The sequence below is a fragment of the Dendrobates tinctorius genome, unplaced genomic scaffold (genome assembly GCF_039654945.1).
Source record: "Dendrobates tinctorius isolate UK_male_01 unplaced genomic scaffold, ASM3965494v1 ptg000017l, whole genome shotgun sequence".
Lineage (NCBI taxonomy): Eukaryota > Metazoa > Chordata > Amphibia > Anura > Dendrobatidae > Dendrobates > Dendrobates tinctorius.
In genome coordinates this window covers 2,690,514-2,710,304 of record NW_027361685.1, presented here as the reverse complement: position 1 = coordinate 2,710,304, position 19,791 = coordinate 2,690,514, and the positions used below count along the sequence as shown (strand labels likewise).

General features: G+C 48.3%; 1 protein-coding gene across 1 annotated transcript in view; it reads right to left on the bottom strand.

Moving 5' to 3' along the window:
• LOC141082383 (uncharacterized) overlaps nucleotides 1-19,791 on the bottom strand; it is a 121,381-nt gene that overhangs the window by 26,484 nt on the left and 75,106 nt on the right. The window lies entirely within an intron of this gene.

Genomic DNA, 19,791 nt, shown 5'->3' with positions numbered 1-19,791 from the left:
TAGCAATACTGCAGGAGATATTCATTACACGTGACATGAGAAATAACTCCTTCATGATGAGGACGACATCTTCATCTCCTACTGCGGCTCTAGAGACAGATGTGGCCAGAGTCGGTCACTGCCTCCATCCCCACCGGCCGTCTATATGAAGGTTTCCCGTCTTCCCCGCACTGGAATCTTCTATCACGTTAGATCTCAGCTCTGAGTCACACACAGAAGTTTGTGGCTTTTAGAAAAGATTTTTTGTTTCCACAAACACAACGGAAAGAAATGATCTGATCCCAAAGTCTCCATGTACAGTGATTTATGGGGATTATTTCTGGCCTTAGGCTTTCCTATATTACAAGAAAAACTCCAGAAAAAGCCGATATTAAAATGTTTCTAAAGAAAATTGGCTCCAACAATTCTTGTGAGAAGAAAAAAATATGCAAAAAGCAGAAGACACATTTTATAATTTTTAACAATTAAACATTTATTAAAAAGAAATTAATCTTTTTGGGCCCCAGAACATAGATGTACACTGCAGGGACGGCACAGATGAGGCTGCAACAAAAACCCTGACAGTTTAACCACTTGCTGCTGTGAAAAGCAAACATGGCATCTAAGAAGGTGTGACAGAGTTTGGCTGAATGCCCCCCGCCTCCAAGTACTCGATAGTATGGGGCGGCCTAGTTACTCCGATACTTACATGCCTAATAATGGTGTCTGGGCTGCAATGTATGAAGGTCTATTAGGTCGGGCCAGAGGCAGCGTCCAATAAGTTACCTTATAACGCCCCCATACACATTAGACTAAAGTTCCATGAAAGCACTGATTTCGGGGGGTTTGGCCGACCATGTAATGTATTTGGGGGCCTCCCGACAGATGATGTCAGGGCAGAGAAGGATCTGGCATCCTGAATTTCAGAGGATAATCCGTTTGTTCTTCCTGTAGATAATCCTCCTCTAGAGGAGTCGGGAGGCGACTCTCTCATACAGACCACAGGAAAGCTGGAATATTTGTGTGTATGGGGGAGTCGGGAGAGATCGCCGTCTGCCAAATGACCGTTCAGCCAACTCTGATCTCATGTGTATGGGGCCGTTAGTATTACACTGACAGGCAGTGATGATACACGGCACTACAGTAGTACAGGGCATCACCGGAGCCATCAGAGGCTTGTATGTTGTGTGATCGCACTGATCAGAGGGGTTTAAAAAAGGTTTAAAGTGGAGAAAATGTCACAGTTTCAGCAACAAGAAATATCCATCACTATATGGAAAGCAGAGTCACTGCACAATGTTAGTTACGTCACATCCATAACTACTTTATTATACTCTATTATCCTGTACACAGTGGAGTAGACAGAAATCACAGATCCCACAGCAATAGCTGGAATTGGACCCTCCAACATAAAGAAAACAAAATCTATCTATATACACTGTTCAAAAAATAAAGGGAACACTTAAACAACAGAATATAACTCCAAGTAAATCAAACTTCTGTGAAATCAAACTGTCCACTTAGGAAGCAACACTGACTGACAATCAATGTCACATGCTGTTGTGCAAATGGAATAGACAACAGATGGAAATTATTGGCAATTATCAAGACACCCTCAATAAAGGAGTGGTTCTGCAGGTGGGGACCACACACCACATCTCAGTACCAATGCTTTCTGGCTGATGTTTTGGTCACTTTTGAATGTTAGTTGTGCTTTCACACTCGTGGTAGCATGAGACGGACTCTATAACCCACACAAGTGGCTCAGGTAGTGCAGCTCATCCAGGATGGCACATCAATGCGAGCTGTGGCAAGAAGTTTTGCTGTGTCTGTCAGCGTAGTGTCCAGAGGCTGGAGGCGCTACCAGGAGACAGGCCAGTACATCAGGAAATGTGGAGGGGGACGTATGAGGGCAACAACCCAGCAGCAGGACCGCTACCTCCACCTTTGTGCAAGGAGGAACAGGAGGAGCACTGCCAGAGACCTGCAAAATGATCTTCAGCAGGCCACAAATGTGCATGTGTCTGCACAAACGGTTAGAAACTGACTCCATGAGGATGGTCTGAGTGCCTGACGTCCACAGATGGGGGTTGTGCTCACAGTCCAACACTGTACAGGACGCTTGGCATTTGCCACAGAACACCAGGATTGGCAAATTCACCACTGGCGCCCTGTGCTCTTCACAGATGAAAGCAGGCTCACATTGAGCACATGTGACAGACGTGACAGAGTCTGGAGACGCCGTGGAGAGCGATCTGCTGCCTGCAACATCCTTCAGCATGACCGGTTTGGCAGTGGTCAGTAATGGTGCGGGGTGGCATTTCTTTGGAGGCCACACGATGTTGGGCTGTGAGCACAACCCCCATGGAGACACAATTGTGCTTTACCTGGAGATAAATTCCCAGTGGGGGCAATTTCCAAAATGCAATAACTTAAGTGGGGAATTCAGCTCTTTTCACACTTAAGGGATCTGTATATGGAGTCTACAAACTACAGTGGGGGAAATAAGGATTTGTTACGCTGCCAATTTTGGAGCTAAAGTCACATTTTTGTGAGGAAATAAAGTAAAATTGTCATTTTTTCCTTCCACATTGCTTATATTCCTGTCACACTGTCCGAATTCAGATATTGTCCTGTCAGAAAGGAGAATACAGGGAGCGAAAGGGTTAATAGGACTCACAGGAGGAACCGGCCCAGAAAGCAGAAGATCCAGGAGTGTCCGCCACATATATGACTGCTCTGTGCACACAGGACCTGTGATGAGGTCACAGGAGGGGAGGAGTCAGGGGTCACATGATCCGGGGCCTCAGTGTCTGCCACATATATGACTGCTCTGTGCACAGGACCTGTGATGAGGTCACAGGAGGGGAGGAGTCAGGGGTCACATGATCAGGGGCCTCAGTGAGTACAGGACTGGAGCGCTGGAGCGCTCCCGATAATCAGCTGCGTGTGTCGCGCTGTGTGATAGTCACAGCACCTGCATGGAGGGCGACACATGCAGCTGATTATTGGGAGCGCTCCAGGGATCCGGGGTCCCGATGCAGCTATTCGGTAAGTGATATTAGCCAATAACAACTTCTCCGACGATATTCGCTCATCTCTAGTAATAACAGCTCAAGGAAATTCACCGAACTTTTCATTAAGTTTAATAGTAAGACCCTATTAAATATTGAGCACCGACGGGATGAAGCATTGACAGCAGCGTGTAAAAGTGTGGGCGCCCCGGGTCAAAATGACCGTTATTGTGAGCAGTAGTAAGATGAAGATGAAAAGATCTCTAAAAGGCCGAACCTCTAAGATGACACATGGCCTTTGTATTTTAGGCAAAAATAATAATAAAACACATACATATGTATATATATATATTTATATATATAGACTTTTTTACAATTTCATAATTGCAAAAAGGAAAAAGGGCGATGCAAAACTTTGAGCACCCTGGGAGATTTGTGTACTGAGATAATTTTGACCAAGATTTCACACCTTAATTAGCTTGTTAGGGTTATGGTGAGATCACATGGTGACCAGGAGCTACAGTCTGAGGAAAGGGCTAAAAAGCCTTCACTAGACCCCTGTACAGCTGTATAATGAGGCCCAGGCTTTATAGTGAAGGAACAGGAGTGAGGGCCTGTTCCCAGGAGCTACAGTCTGAGGAAAGGGCTAAAAAGCCTTCACTAGACCCCTGTACAGCTGTATAATGAGGCCCAGGCTTTATAGTGAAGGAACAGGAGTGAGGGCCTGTTCCCAGGAGCTACAGTCTGAGGAAAGGGCTAAAAAGCCTTCACTAGACCCCTGTACAGCTGTATAATGAGGCCCAGGCTTTATAGTGAAGGGACAGGAGTGAGGGCCTGTGCCCAGGAGCTACAGTCTGAGGAAAGGGCTAAAAAGCCTTCACTAGACCCCTGTACAGCTGTATAATGAGGCCCAGGCTTTATAGTGAAGGAACAGGAGTGAGGGCCTGTTCCCAGGAGCTACAGTCTGAGGAAAGGGTTAAAAAGCCTTCACTAGACCCCTGTACAGCTGTATAATGAGGCCCAGGCTTTATAGTGAAGGGACAGGAGTGAGGGCCTGTGCCCAGGAGCTACAGTCTGAGGAAAGGGCTAAAAAGCCTTCACTAGACCCCTGTACAGCTGTATAATGAGGCCCAGGCTTTATAGTGAAGGAACAGGAGTGAGGGCCTGATCCCAGGAGCTACAGTCTGAGGAAAGGGTTAAAAAGCCTTCACTAGACCCCTGTACAGCTGTATAATGAGGCCCAGGCTTTATAGTGAAGGAACAGGAGTGAGGGCCTGTTCCCAGGAGCTACAGTCTGAGGAAAGGGCTAAAAAGCCTTCACTAGACCCCTGTACAGCTGTATAATGAGGCCCAGGCTTTATAGTGAAGGGACAGGAGTGAGGGCCTGTGCCCAGGAGCTACAGTCTGAGGAAAGGGCTAAAAAGCCTTCACTAGACCCCTGTACAGCTGTATAATGAGGCCCAGGCTTTATATTGAAGGGACAGGAGTGAGGGCCTGTGCCCAGGAGCTACAGTCTGAGGAAAGAGCTAAAAAGCCTTCACTAGACCCCTGTACAGCTGTATAATGAGGCTCAGGCTTTATATTGAAGGGACAGGAGTGAGGGCCTGTTCCCAGGAGCTACAGTCTGAGGAAAGAGCTAAAAATCCTTCACTAGACCCCTGTACAGCTGTATAATGAGGCCCAGGCTTTATAGTGAAGGGACAGGAGTGAGGGCCTGTGCCCAGGAGCTACAGTCTGAGGAAAGGGCTAAAAAGCCTTCACTAGACCCCTGTACAGCTGTATAATGAGGCCCAGGCTTTATAGTGAAGGGACAGGAGGGAGGGCCTGTGCCCAGGAGCTACAGTCTGAGGAAAGGGCTAAAAAGCCTTCACTAGACCCCTGTACAGCTGTATAATGAGGCCCAGGCTTTATAGTGAAGGGACAGGAGGGAGGGCCTGTGCCCAGGAGCTACAGTCTGAGGAAAGGGCTAAAAAGCCTTCACTAAACCCCTGTACAGCTGTATAATGAGGCCCAGGCTTTATAGTGAAGGGACAGGAGTGAGGGCCTGTGCCCAGGAGCTACAGTCTGAGGAAAGGGCTAAAAAGCCTTCACTAGACCCCTGTACAGCTGTATAATGAGGCCCAGGCTTTATAGTGAAGGGACAGGAGTGAGGGCCTGTGCCCAGGAGCTACAGTCTGAGGAAAGGGCTAAAAAGCCTTCACTAGACCCCTGTACAGCTGTATAATGAGGCCCAGGCTTTATAGTGAAGGGACAGGAGTGAGGGCCTGTGCCCAGGAGCTACAGTCTGAGGAAAGGGCTAAAAAGCCTTCACTAGTCCCCTGTACAGCTGTATAATGAGGCCCAGGCTTTATAGTGAAGGGACAGGAGTGAGGGCCTGTTCCCAGGAGCTACAGTCTGAGGAAAGGGCTAAAAAGCCTTCACTAGACCCCTGTACAGCTGTATAATGAGGCCCAGGCTTTATAGTGAAGGGACAGGAGGGAGGGCCTGTGCCCAGGAGCTACAGTCTGAGGAAAGGGCTAAAAAGCCTTCACTAGACCCCTGTACAGCTGTATAATGAGGCCCAGGCTTTATAGTGAAGGGACAGGAGTGAGGACCTGTTCCCAGGAGCTACAGACTGAGGAAAGGGTTAAAAAGCCTTCACTAGACCTCAGTACAGCCGTATAATGAGGCCCAGGCTTTATAGTGAAGGGACAGGAGGGAGAAAACTGGGGAAAGGAGCCAGAAGAGCCGGACTGCCCATCACTAACCTGCAGAGCCGCACTCCACATATATGGCTGCTCTGTGCGCACAGGACCTGTGATGAGGTCACAGAAGGGGAGGAGTCATTATTTGCCCCTCACTACTGGCACAATTACCCCGCGCCGCCTTCTCTACACAGTGTTATGTGTGGAATGTAACGTGTGATTTCTCTGGATGGAAATAGACCCCACACATGAGGGAATTCTCACCAGTCACCGGCCGTCTACTATATGGCGGCATATGATTGTGCTATCGACTCCACACCAGGAGCTAAAATGCCCAAATCTCGGTTATTTCCCCCCTTCCAGAGTCCGGCTGAGGCCGGGGTCACACTTGTGAGAAACTCGCCCGAGTCTCGCTCCTCAGGGCCCTTGTGGATTAGCCTCTGTAGGGGAAACGACACCGGCTGTCAGGGACAGGGGGCCCCAACATAAATCCAATATTCATTGTAAGAAAACCCAACCTGATGCCGCCATTCGGGGTCACCAATGCTCCGGCAGTCTGTGACAATGTCAGTAATTATATTTTTCTCACTGATTGGTAGATTTGTGGTAATTCTCCTGGATGATATAGTTAGTTACTCCCGTCCTCTGGAGGAGCATGCTCAGCATGTCAGACAGGTTCTCCAGGTTCTACGTGACAACTATTTATTTGGTAACCTGGAGAAATGACAATTTGTGGTCCAGCAGGTCCAGATCTCAGGACATGTGGCTTCTGCATTGGGGTCTCAGATGGACCCGTTACGGTCCCAGCAGTCCCTTCATTGGTTTTAACCAAGTAACCTGAAAGTGTTACAGAGATTTCTTGTAGTCGAGATACTGAGGAACAAACAAGTGAAAAATAGGGTCTTACCTGATAACCAGATGTAATGAGAGTAGGGGAGTATTACACTCACCTGATGGAGCGGCTCCTTTACACCATGCTCAATGCATAAATCAGCTGCTGCAGGACCCGGGGCCAAAGACCGAGCAGAAGAGCTGATCCGGGTATAATGTGTCTGTACCTGCGCTGCTGATGGAGACGATCGGAGATGGAGATTTTCATTAAAAATGTTTATTTACTTATATTCCGCAGCACTTTACAGTTTGCACACATTATCATCGCTGTCTCCGATGGGGCTCACAATCTAAATTCCCTATCAGTATGTCTTTGGAATGAAAAAACGCCAACAAATCACAAAATGTCAAAGTTCATGAGAAAGTCCGTCACACAAAGGTAAATTATAGTTCATGAGAAAACAGAACACACTTACATACAATAATTATATTATAAAGTGCCTATGAATGAAGTGCGGTCACCTAAAAGAATGAATAAAGATATACTGTATCTTTCGGACTATAAGCCGCACCGGACCATAAGACGCACCCCAAATATTCAGAAGGAAAATAGGGCAAAAGTTAATGTGCAAGTGGGGGTCTGTCTCACAGTCCGAATTCAGTAAACCCGGGGGGATCGGCAGCGCTGGTGGAGCTGGGTCACAGGAGGTGTTCGGTGATCCGGCGATGATCTGACTTATCCCAGGCTGGTGCAGCAGGAGCCTCTGTAACATCTGTAATCTCACTGAGGCCATTTGGAGTAAGGGGGTTTAGTTTATAAATCCAGAAGATTTCTTCCCGATGTAGTTGTCCAATGCGATTCTCAGTTGTGTAGAATCTTTCTTGTGTTTGATGGTGCAGTGACGTGAAAGCCCATGTTGGAGAAAACCCTATGGAGTATTGGAGCGGTGTGAGTTCAGCCTTTTGTGGAGGGGTTGGGTCGTCCTTCCCACATATAATTTCTGGTCTGAGCATATAATCACGTGTGTAACATAACTGGTGGAACATGACATGGGAGTTTTGATCGGGAAAATTTCACCAGTAGAAATAAGGCTGAATTCAGAGAGACCATGGCAGATCGAGTCACAACAGAGGCAAGTTTTCAGATTGCATGTAATGGTTTTATTCGGGAGACAGGCGATTTTTAGCAAATCTTCATTCTCTTTTATGTTTCTTGGTGCTAGGACATTTTTCAATGATGGAGGTCTTCAAAATGTCAAAAAGGGATTGCTGGGTAATGTTTTTCCCACTCCAGCTGTCTGACATGCTCATGATGCTCCTGCAGAGTACGTGAGTAACTCAATATATCATCCAGGTAAACTACCGCAAATCTACCCCATTGTGTATACATATAAGAGTAATCATAAGGGATTGAAAGAATCGTCACCCAGATCCTTCTTGCAATTTTATTCCATGGTGAAACGAGACATCAAACCATATTAGAGTGTGGCGTGCAGGTAGCAGGGAGCTATACAGAGGAGAGAGCCTGACGGAGTACGGCCGTTTCGCACTTGCTTAGCGCTTCTACCGGTCCATGCTTGTCAGGGGGTTACACCACTTCCTTTCAACAAGGGTTAGCGAATGGTTAACTGAGAAGTGCAAAACATTTACAGTGAGTACAGTGAAATGATTAATACAAAAAATTAAAAGAAATATAACATAGATCACAGCCACACAGACATATTCAATGTATCACTGAGGCCAAGGGGAACTTGTGCATCGCAATCCACCATCCATGCTGCTTCTCTTGTTAGTAGTAATCTGTTCTGGTCACCGCCTTGTACGGGATAATCACCGGGCTCAATTCCTGCAGATCTCAGCACATCGGGGTCCGCATTATGGACCTCTCTTATATCATTAATGTCACAGATCCTTTTCCTGTGTGACTGAATGGAAATGTTCTCTGAGCCTGATGTGCCGCGGTCTAATAGTCTGGGCAATATAATAATCGTCCTGGGCAGTATATGACATAAAGCACTTGCTCTGTGCGGCCCGTGATTAGTTTATCTACCGTCATCGCCCCGATCCTCAGATTTCTCCTGTAAGATGGAGATGACAGAAGGAGCGATCCCCACAATGGGAATGGCCTCTTGGGCGTCTTCCATGTAACCAGGTGACTTTATTGTTCTTCTCCTGGAATCTTTCCTGTAGCGATAAGTCATCTAAGTCACCGCTTCTTCTAGAAGCAATCGAGGGTTGTTCTTTGCTGCTACGGCTAAATCTTCATCTCCTCACAAATGCCAATTCCTGTTTATCGCTGATTTTATTACATTCATATTGGGATTAGGTGTAAAAGTAACAATAAACCTTTTATTATCTCGTCCTTTTTTCTGCTCTTCCTCCTGGATCTTGTAACTAGACCCACATGGGTTCCTCCATCGCTCTAGCACAGTGTAATAATGTTGGCGGATGACCTCTGTGTAATAAGTCATCTGTCAGGTCATTCGCTTGTTGTATGAAACCTTCTTCTCTACTATTCATTGTTCTCAGCCTCAGATACCGGCTGTATGGTCGGCCTCTGTTAGTATGTTTCAGGTGCGCATTATTAGAATGGAGGGACATATTGGTGGCTGTAGGTTTTTATAGGTGCTGGTTATTATTCTACCATCCACTATTTTATTATTCACATCTGAGAAATCTAAGTTATTCTGTCCAAATTGTGAATAAATCTCATATTAACCTTATTCTGCTCATTCATATGTTTAATGAAATCATTAACCCCTTTCTGTACCAGCCCACACCAGAAACACATCATCCACGTACCGGTGGTCCGCACGGAGGTGTCAGGGGGGGTTTACACTTTGGCAAGAACAAATTAGTGAAACTGCAGCATCCGGCGCCTCCATCGCTGTCCCCGTCATCTGGGTGACCAGCTGCCCCCAAAAGAGAAGGCCTTATGGGACAATATAACATTCAGGCTTTCCAGGATGAATCCAATATAGTCATCTGTTTCAGCAGTTTTTTCCATAGATTTTTTATTGCTTCCAGTCCTGCGATTTGTGGAATTCGTGCGTACAAGCTCCCGACGTCGATCAAAGCCAATTTATAACCCTCCTGCCAATCTATACCGGACACAATTCTCTATAAATCTCCGGTGTCCTTGATGTGAGCAGGTGCTATTCTCAGTAATGGTCTCACACACCGGTCTATAAATGTAGATAAAGATTCTGTTACTGATCCGACCCCGCACACTATCGGGCGGCCTGGTGGGGGCGCTGCGTCTTTGTGGACTTTAGGAATATAACACCAATGCGGCTTGTGTGGAAATTCAGGGAAGAGTTTCTCTGATATTTCTTAGACAATCGTCCCTTCTCTATGTGAAATCTCAGAGAAGATCTTAGTTGTTCCTTCTCGTTATTTGTGGGATCAGCGCTTGTTTTTCTCTGTGCTGCTCTCTGATCGCTGTCTTTCTGCTCCTTACTATATTGTCCATTACTACTAACACTACATTATTGCCTTTATCGGCTTCTCTAATAACAGGATCTTGGCAGTTTTTATCTCCTTCGGTGCTCGCTGTTCTTTTTTGTTACATTATCTGTTGTTTTTGTACAGCACTGCCTGTGTGTCTTTTACCCCTCTGTAAAAAACATAAAAACAATTAACCCGATCAGTAAACACCGGAAATAGAAAAAATGTGAGAATGACAAAATTACGTATTTATGGATGTCACAATTCCACAAAAAATGCTGTAACGAGCGATCACAATTGTACTAATAAAAACGTTATCTCGTCCTGCAGAAAATAATCCATCATACAGCTCCACCGGAGAAAAATAACAATGTTACGGGGCTCGGGAAATGGAGGAACTGCTCCAAAAATGTTTCTTTGCAAACCTCAGATTTTTTCTCCACTAAAAGAATAATAAAAACTGGACATGTTTGGTGTCGCCGTAATCATAGTGATGAGGAGAATCATATTACACGGTCAATTTTACCACAAAATGTACAAAAACAATTCACAATAAACAATGTCAGAATTGCTTTTTTCACAATTTCACCGCACTTGGAATTTTTTCCTTGTTTTTGAGTACACTATGTGGTAAAATTAAGGGAGTCATTGAAAAGTACAACTCGCCCCGCAAACATCAAGCCCTCATATGTCTATGTGGACAGAGAGATAAAGAGTTATGGCTCTGGGAAGAAGGGAGGGAAAAATAGAAACCAAAAAACGAAAATGGGCCGCAGCATGAAGGGGTTAATTGCATCTTTCTGCCACTTAAAGGGAAAGATAGAAATTAGTTGTCAGTTCAGCGTTATGTTCATGGCTTCTGATTTAGAGGAGTTGACTATAAAATTCCTTCCATGGCCGAATTCTCCGGATTCCTTTATTACAGAGGGAAATGAGATCATTGGGGTGAAACATAGAGCCACAAGTCACCTGTGTATAGAGCGAGTGTATAGAGCTGTGAGCCTATAGTGACCCACTAATATCGGGATTTATACGTAATGCCACCACTAACTGCTCCATCACCGGTGTGTATAGGAGAAGTGATGAGGGGCGCCCTTGTCTCGTCCCATTATTAATAGATAATGTGTCAGATAGAAGGCCGTCTCCCCTAATTATCAGTTTAGGGTCAGTGTATAAGGAGAGAATGACAGATAACAAGAAAAGGCCCAACCCAATATGTCGTAGGGTGACCTTCAGGAAAGTCCGGGCTCTATGTCCAACGCTTCTTCAGTGTCGGCAGAAACAAGGCTCATTGGGATCCCCAGGGATCCAATGTTTTCTCACGAGCTTCTCTGTCCTTAATAAAGCCAACCTGATGGTCGGTAACAATTGGGGGCAGGTAGTGGGAGAGCCGGGCTGTAATCACTTTAGAAAATATTTTCACCTCTACAGTAATTAGTGATATTGGATGAAAATTAGGGCAGACATTTGGTTCTTCTCCAGGCTTTCAGAAACAATGTTATGTCAGCCTCCAGTAATTAAGGGGCAGAGAGGGAGTCTTCTGAGATATTACTGATCACTTCTCCTAAAAATGGTGATAACTGGGGTGCAAACATCTTATAAAATCTATTATTGCCCCCATCCGGCCCAGGGCTCTTCCCGATAGGGAATGATGTAATGGCCTCTCCGATCTCTTCCTCAGTGACAGCTTTGTCTAGTTCCTCCTGCTCAGGGGTCTGTAAGGAAGGAAGAGCAGCGTCCATAATATATTTGTCAGTTTTTCTTTCCAGAATATTAGGTGGCATGTCGTGGTATTATCCATGGATATTATATAGCGAGCTATAATAGCAACAACATGCCTCAGCTGTGTCAGAGGGGTTATGAATTTCTGGCCCGGGTGCCCCTTTTATTTTGGATACATATGTCCCTTGCATGCATGGATATAACCTCCTTGTCAATGAGCGACCACATTTATCTGTGAATTCATACGAGCACCTTCTCATGTGATCTTGGTATTTTCTATCGTTTCATCTATTAACAACTTTATCACCTTTCTTTTTTCAATCAGATAAATTTTATTGAACAAAACAAAGAATTACTAGCATTTTGTTTTTCTTGTACAAACTGTGAGAAAAACAATAAAAAAAAGAAAAACCAGTAAACAATACAACAACCGGTTACAATGATATAAATCCCAATTTCGCTCTATAGTAGACGGTTTACAGCAGTCAATAACGCTGTGCATCCTCTGTAGTCCCGGAGCGTCTCTCCTAAACCCCCCTCCAGCCCCTCTCTCTCTTTCTCCCTACAGTCAGGTTAGAAGTTGAGAGTGAGTGGGAAGGGGCCGATTACAACACAGCAGAGATCAAAGCATGGCCAGGAAGATGCCTGCAGCCCTGTGTGTCTGTGTCATCTCCTCCTGAGTCCTCATCATGGCTGCTCATAAAGCACTGTCCTGGGAATGGATCTGTGCAAGTGAAACCACAGAACCTGGTAAGTATACATGTATATGTGTATCTGTGCATGTACATGTGCAGTATATAGTGTGTGTGCCTGTATATGTGTATTAGTATGTGTGTGCATATCTGTGGTGCATGTGAGTTTATATATAATATATATACATGTACATACAGTATATAGTATGTGTATGTATATTATACTTGTATACTGCTTGTGTGCACTGTATTCTGTAAATATCTAAACTGTATATGTATGTGAGCATACTGTATATACTGTATATAAACTGAATGTTTCTGTGTGTATATACTTTATATACACAGTATGTGTGTGTACTGTATATACAGCATATAGTGTATGTTTCTATATTTATAAAGTATATATAATGTGTGTCCATGTATAGTGTGTATCTGTGTATGTGTGCTGCATATATAGTCCTGTAATTGTAGTGTCGCCATAATAGGGATCAGTATTTTACCGTATTTTACTGATTATAAAACGCTCCGGATTATAAGACGCACCCCAAATTTTGAAGAGAGGAATAGGAAAATAACTTTTTTTAATAAGTTACTTACCGGGGGGTGGTGGCTGCGGTGATGCGAGGTCCCAGGGTCGCTGCTAGAGGAAGCAAGAGTGGAGCGTTGCTGCAGGCTGGGATGAGGGGGCGTTCAGATGTGTGGCACGCCGCTGCGGGTGTACGGTGCTGCGGGGGCTCTGCTGACATTTTGTGAAAGGCCAGAACCCCCGCAGTTTATATATTTTTACTCATTTATATAGCGCTATTAATTCCACAGCGCTTTACAGACATTAGTGGCGTTGTCCCCAATGAGGCTCACAATCTACATTCCCTTCTTTAGAGACGGACATGCGGCGGCGTCTTTCCAGATCACAACACGTCTATTTATCTTGTGGAGACGCGATAAATCTCACCGTACAATGTATTGTATGCAGTGAATCCACACGGCTCAGTAATCACATGTGGAGTCACCTGCGTTCAATAGCCGGCAGCGGACATGTGCTGCGTCCAAAGCGCTACCAATTCCTGATCGTGTGCACCCGGCCTAAGGAAATAAATCAGTCAATTACAGAAAAAAAGCAAATTCCTTTGACCTCTGCTGGTGTCAGTGCCGTCTGTGGCCCCAACGGGGATTTATGTGAATCCTATTTTAGAGGGATTCAGGCAGAGCCCCCGGACGCACTGCAGAAGCGCAGTGTAAACAGGGCTTAATATCCTATTGTGTGGAATAATGCCGTCTACTATACTATTCCGGGCTGTCCCAGTGCAGCGGCCAGACACGGACACCGGCCAGACACGGACGCCGGACAGACACGGACACCGGCCAGACACAGACAGCATCCAGACATGGACAGCATCCAGACACGGACACCAACCAGACACAGACACCGGGCAGACATGGACACTGGGCAGACACGGACGCTGACCAGACACGGACACCGGGCAGACATGAACACTGGGCAGACACGGACACCGGCCAGACACGGAGAGCGGCCAGACACGGACACCAGGCAGACATGGACACCAGGCAGACACGGACAGTGGCCAGACACGGACAGCAGCCAGACACGGACAGCAGCCAGACATGTACACCGGCCAGAAACAAACACCAGCCAGACACAGACAGCAGTCAAACACGGACACCAGCCAGACACGGACACTGACCAGACACGGACACCAGCCAGTATAAATCTGTTGCTGTCATCTTTCAGAGTTTCTGCAGTGTTTTTTTCCCTGTTCAAATGAATGGGACACAAAAATGTAAGTGAAAAGGCTGCAAAAAAGCAGAATATTTCCTGCCAACACTGTAGATCAATCCACAGCAAAAATTGTGAGTGTGAACAGACACTACAGGGGATTTCTGAGAATGTAAAAATAATTAGCATGAACTGATAAATCCCCCGTTGCTCAAGCACCGATGCTCCGGGGGTCTCTGTCAGTCTTAGCATTGGGCTGCAGTGTTCTTGTGGCTCCGGGGGGGTCTCTGCCAGTCTCAGCACTGGGCTGCAATAGTCTTGTGGCTCCAGGGGTCTCCGTCAATCTTAGCACTGGGCTGCAATGGTCTTGTGGCTTTAGGTGTCTCTGTCAGTCTTAGCATTGGGCTGCAGTGGTTGTGAAGCTCCGGGCTTCTCCGCCAGTCTCAACAGTGAGCTGTAGGGGTCTTGTGGCTCTGGGGGTCTCTGTCAGTCTCAACACTGGGCTCCAGTGGTCTTGTGACTCTGGGGGTCTCTGCCAGACTTAGCACTGGGCTGCAATAGTCTTGTGGCTCCGGGGGTCTCCTTCAGTTTAGCACTGAGCTGCAATGGTCTTGTGGCTCCAGGGTTCTCCATCAGTCTCAGCACTGGTCTCCAGTGGTCTTGGGACTTCGGGGGTCTCCGCCAGTCTCAGCACTGGGCTACAGTGTTCTATGGCTCCGTGGGTCTCCGTCATTCTTAGCACTGGGCTGCAATGTTCTTGGGTCTCCAGGGGTCTCCATCAGTTTCAGCACTTGGCTTCAGTGGTCTTGTGGCTCCGGGGTTCTCTGCGAGTCTCAGCACTGGGCTGCAGGGGTCTTGTGGCTCTGGAGGTCTCTGACAGTCTTAGCACTGGGCTGCAGTAGTCTTGTGGCTCCAGGAGTCTCCATCAGTCTCAGCACTGGGCTGCAGGAGTCTTGGCTCTGGGGGTCTCTGCTAGTCTCAGCAATGGGCTCCAGTGGTCTTGTGGCTCCAGGGGGTCTCTGTGAGTCTTAGCACTAGGCTGCAGGGGTCTTGTGGCACCGGGGGTGTCCGCCAGTCTCAACACTGGGCTGCAGTGGTCTTGTGACTCCGGGGGTCTCCGGGAGTATTAGTGCTAGGCTGCAGGTGTCTTGTGGCACCGGGGGTCAGTCTCAGCACTGGGCTGCAGTGGTCTTGTGGCACCGGGGGTCTCCGTCAGTCTCAGCACTGGGCTGCAGGGGTCTTGTGGCTGCGGGAGGTCTCTGCTAGTCTCAGCACTGGGCTGCAGTGGTCTTGTGGCTCCGGGGTTCTCTGTAAGCCTCAGCACTGGGATGCAGTGGTCTTGTGGCTCCGGGGGTCTCCGTCAGCCTCAGCACTGGTCTGCAGGGGTCTTGTGGCTTCACCTTATATTATAGCTGCAAAGTGAATAATAACCATCAGGGCCCCCGAACCATCGGCCACGGAGCCAGAGGGGATTTAGCAGAGTAGTTTGGGGGACATGTAGGACTTGTTATTAATCACTTTTTATTCTGCTGTTTTCTATTATGTGACTGTACGGCCCCTTCACACGACCTGTCATGTTTTTCACAGATGCCACGTGTCCCCTATTTGACCTACGGTGCTGCTCTCATGTCCGTGTTTCCCCATCGGCACAGATGACAAAGCGCCAATACAAGTCTATGAGTCCATGTAAACGTGCCGTCCGTGTGCTGTACATGTGCTGTCTGTGTGCTGTACATGTGCCGTCCGTGTGCTGTACATGTGCTGTCCATGTGCCGTCCATGTGCCGTCCGTGTGCTGTACATGTGCCGTCCGTGCGCTGTACATGTGCTGTCCATGTGCCGTCCGTGTGCCGTCCGTGTGCTGTCCATGTGCCGTCCGTGTGCTGTACATGTGCCGTGCATGAGCCGTCCATGTGCCGTCCGTGTGCTGTACATGTGCCGTGCATGAGCCGTCCGTGTGCTGTACATGTGCCGTGCATGAGCCGTCCGTGTGCTGTGCATGAGCCGTCTGTGTGCTGTACATGTGCCGTCCGTGTGCTGTACATGAGCCGTCCATGTGCTGTACATGAGCCGTCCATGTGCTGTACATGAGCCATCCGTGTGCTGTACATGTGCCGTCTGTGTGATGTACATGTGCCGTCCGTGTGCTGTACATGTGCCGTCCGTGTGCTGTACATGTGCCATCCGTGTGCTGTACATGTGCCGTCCGTGTGCTGTACATGTGCCGTCCGTGTGCTGTACATGTGCCATCCGTGTGCTGTACCTGTGCCGTCCGTGTGCTGTACATGATCCGTCTGTGTGCTGTACATGTGCCATCCGTGTGCTGTACATGAGCCGTCCGTGTGCTGTACGTGTGCCGTCCGTGTGCTTTACATGTTCCGTCCGTGTGCTGTACATGTGCCGTCCGTGTGCTGTACATGTGCTGTCCATGTGCCGTCCGTGTGCTGTACATGTGCCGTCCGTGCGCTGTACATGTGCTGTCCATGTGCCGTCCGTGTGCCGTCCGTGTGCTGTCCATGTGCCGTCCGTGTGCTGTACATGTGCCGTGCATGAGCCGTCCATGTGCCGTCCGTGTGCTGTACATGTGCCGTGCATGAGCCGTCCGTGTGCTGTACATGTGCCGTGCATGAGCCGTCCGTGTGCTGTGCATGAGCCGTCTGTGTGCTGTACATGTGCCGTCCGTGTGCTGTACATGAGCCGTCCATGTGCTGTACATGAGCCGTCCATGTGCTGTACATGAGCCATCCGTGTGCTGTACATGTGCCGTCTGTGTGATGTACATGTGCCGTCCGTGTGCTGTACATGTGCCGTCCGTGTGCTGTACATGTGCCATCCGTGTGCTGTACATGTGCCGTCCGTGTGCTGTACATGTGCCGTCCGTGTGCTGTACATGTGCCATCCGTGTGCTGTACCTGTGCCGTCCGTGTGCTGTACATGATCCGTCTGTGTGCTGTACATGTGCCATCCGTGTGCTGTACATGAGCCGTCCGTGTGCTTTACATGTGCCGTCCGTGTGCTGTACATGTGCTGTCCATGTGCCGTCCGTGTGCTGTACATGTGCCGTGCATGAGCCGTCCGTGTGCCGTCCGTGTGCTGTACATGTGCCGTGCATGAGCCGTCCGTGTGCTGTACATGTGCCGTCCGTGTGCTGTACATGAGCCGTCCGTGTGCTGTACATGAGCCGTCCGTGTGCCGTCCGTGTGCTGTACATGTGCCGTGCATGAGCCGTCCGTGTGCTGTACATGTGCCGTCCGTGTGCTGTACATGAGCCGTCCGTGTGCTGTACATGAGCCGTCCGTGTGCTGTACGTGTGCCGTCCGTGTGCTTTACATGTGCCATCCGTGTGCTGTACATGTGCCGTCCGTGTGCCGTACATGAGCCGTGCATGAGCCGTCCGTGTGCTGTACATGTGCCGTGCATGAGCCGTCCGTGTGCTGTACATGTGCTGTACATGAGCTGTCCGTGTGCTGTACATGTGCCGTCCGTGTGCTGTACATGAGCCGTCCGTGTGCTGTACATGTGCCATCCGTGTGCTGTACATGAGCCGTCCGTGTGCTGTACATGTGCCATCCGTGTGCTGTACATGTGCCGTCCGTGTGCCGTACATGAGCCGTCCGTGTGTAACATGGAAAGTCTATGAGAAGCTTTGTAATTCCATTTCCATTATCCATACAGATGACCAAGATCAGAGTCTCATTATCCCGAGTAGAGAAGCTCCAGGGACAAAGACCCCGTCTGGTCCTAACACGCTGGGGGTCCGGAGTATCCAGCCACGGGGCCCGAATTCTCTCATTTGTGGCCCCAGCGTTTCCTGTAGAATAAATCCCTTTCTCACACAGTCCTGTAGTAATGACTTTGTTCTCACGGTTTGTAGGAGGGTTCGTCTGACTCCATCTTATGTTCATAGAATCATAGAATCGTAGAGTTGGAAGGGACCTCCTGGGCCATCTGGTCCAACCCCCTGCTCAAAGCAGGATTCGCTAAATCATCCCAGTCAGATGTCTGTCCAGCCTCTGTTTGAAGACTTCCATTGAAGGAGAACTCACCACTTCTCGTGTTATCAGTATAAGGCTACGTGCACACGCTGCGGATTCCGCTGTGTTTCCGCAGCGGTTTTGGCCGCTGCGGACCCGCAGCAGTTTTAGCTGCGGTGTACAGTACCATTCAAATGAATGGTAAAAAAAAACTGCTGTGCTGACGTTGCGGAAAAATCCGCGCGGATTTGCTGCGGTTTTGAAACCGCAGAAAGAATTGACATGTCAGTTCTTTCTGCGGAATCCGCAGCGGGTTCCTACTCCACCATTGTGGAGATGGTGAATCCGCAGGCAAAACCGCAGATAATCCGCAGGTCTTTTGACCTGCGGTTTATCTGCGGTTTTTGCAAAATCCGTGCGGATTAATCTGCAGCCGATTCCGCAGCGTCTACACACACCCTAAGTGCGAGAGATGAGAGACCGTCGACCACAGTTTTACCGTGTGTGTCCGGCGTCAGTTCTACAGTGTGAGAGATGCAGGGTCTGTGACCGAAGCTGGGGGTATACGGGTGTATACAGCATACATAGAGGGGTCCGTGACCGAAGCTTAGGGCATACAGGCATATAAAGTGTACACTAAGGCCTCTTTCACACATCAGGTTTTCGCCGTCAGGTGCGATCCGGCGCTTTTGACAGAAACCGGATCCGGCGAAATGCAATGCCGGATCCGGTTTCCCCCCCATTGACTTGCATTAGAGCCGGATCGAGCCGGATGGCCATGCGTTTCATCCGGTTTTCGCCAGATCCGGCAATGTGACGCGATCCGGCGTCTGGAAAAAACGGCTACTGTAACGTTTTTTGTCTCCGGCGAAAAAGCCGGACACGCCGGATCCAGCGTGTCCGGCTTTTTCATACAATGAAAGCCTATGAGCGCCGCAATGCGCCTGATGGTGGCCGGATCCGGTTTCTTTGGTCTGAGCATGCTCAGTAGCTCTGCCCACAAGACATATATAAAAGCAAGACAGTGGGACCCACAGCCACACCCAACATGCCACCCAAGCCAAGAACCAGGAGCAGGAGAAGGCAGGAGACCACTGCAGCACCATCAGCACCACCACCCCAAATGGAGCAGCAAATGGAACATGCTGAGGAGGGGAGGCCAGCAGCAGATGAGAGACGGTAATTATCAAATCCCCCATTCCTCCAAACTAGGGCTATGGAATATCAAGATATTCATTGGCCCTTTGTTTCTCTTTATTCAACAGCCGCCCAATAGATGCAGCAGCAGCAGCAGCAATGGCAGCAGCTGGAACACCACCCACAGGCATGGCGTGTGGCCACCAGGAAGACAGCACATCATCTTCTGGGAGCCCTCCCTCGCATCGTCAGCGCTTGACGGTAAGTTTTTATTTCCAAAATCCATCATCTCTGTAATATATGTCTATTCATTGACTTTTATTTCAAAACAGGAATCACAAGATGAAGAGGAGCTCCCAGAAGAAGAAGGAAGGGGTGGACAGACACTTGGAGTGGGCTCACAATTGGTAAGTTTTTTGCATCAAACGCAGAAACACAACATCACACTACACACAACACATAGAAAACAATGTTCTGCAGACCACACACAGCAAACAAATGCCTACATCCAAAGACATAACATTTTTTGTTTTCTTCTCTAGTCTTCCCAATCTGGTGCTCGGCCAAGAGGTCCTCG